Genomic DNA, 1,104 nt, shown 5'->3' with positions numbered 1-1,104 from the left:
GTTGCCTGGTGCCTTCTTTTTGCTCCCTATGTATTTGAAAAAGGACTTTGTTGTCCTTGATCTTTGTTGCTAGCCCTAGTTCCATCTCTGCCTTAGCCTTCCTAATAGCCTCCCTACATGCTCTTGCTATGAAGGTATACCCCTCTTTGGTGATGGCCCCCCCCCCTTCACTGGATGTATGCCTCCTTTTTGGGTTTAAGGCATTCCTGAATGCCTTTTGTGGTAGAAGCTGTGGGGAAAGAGCGACAGGGGCTAGATTAGTCTGGACAGGTCCTGAGTATTTTTTCACTTAGCATTCACTCTCTCACTGAGAGAGACAAAATACTGTGATAGCTGGACCTGTGGTGTGACTTAATATGACACTTATGTTCAATGCAGGGGAAGCTACAAGATAGTAGAAAAGAAACACAGTTGTGAAACAGGTTTGAGGCACTGAAGAATGAGAGGGACAGACAAACAGAAAAGGAGTAGCAAGCAACCGTCAATCTTTCTGGATCATGAAGTATCCTTGAGAGGTCACCAGAACCATCAACACATACACCTAGACAGAAGTATGAAGGAGTGGAGGCTGCCCAGACCTATCATCCCCACATTAGACCACTGACGCCAGACCAAGTCCAGTGCCTTAATGCATATCTGGGAATCAAACCCCAGTCTCCCACATGGTAGAGAAGGATTCTGTCTCTGAACTCAAACAACAGGTATATCCCAAGGTTGTGGGAACCAAGCCATATTCGGTTCAGATTCAGATTCAGCCCGAATCGGAGACAGTGATTCAATTCAGCTGAATCTGAAGATTTGATGCTGATACAGAGAATCAGCAATTCAGCCGTAGACACAGCTCTAAATGTTTTTTTCTACATACCTCGAGGTACCAGGCATGGCTCATGAATACTGCAATGCTAGGGAGGATGGAGCATCCCACAGGAGCGGGGGGGAGGGGGACCCTGCATGCTGGGCGGCAAACCGTAAGTGGACCGGAAGTACTTCTGATCCACTTCTGGGTCTGCTGGGGGGACCCCTGTCTCTCCCCCGCCACCAGCTCAGTGATCAGCCATGGGAGGACCCTGGGTGCCCCCCCCCCACATCCAGAAGGTACCAGTC

At 49.1% G+C, this 1,104-nt stretch overlaps 1 protein-coding gene across 1 annotated transcript in view; it reads left to right on the top strand.

Annotated features, from left to right (window-relative positions):
• Positions 1-1,104, top strand: part of LOC109322746 (aldehyde oxidase-like) — a 63,422-nt gene that overhangs the window by 24,958 nt on the left and 37,360 nt on the right. The gene's annotated exons all lie outside the window — the stretch shown is intronic.

The sequence above is a fragment of the Crocodylus porosus genome, unplaced genomic scaffold, assembly GCF_001723895.1.
Source record: "Crocodylus porosus isolate Cpor-Errol unplaced genomic scaffold, CroPor_comp1, whole genome shotgun sequence".
Taxonomy (NCBI): Eukaryota; Metazoa; Chordata; order Crocodylia; family Crocodylidae; genus Crocodylus; species Crocodylus porosus.
The sequence above is the reverse complement of the archived record's forward strand: the minus strand, read 5'-3'. Positions and strand labels throughout refer to the sequence as shown.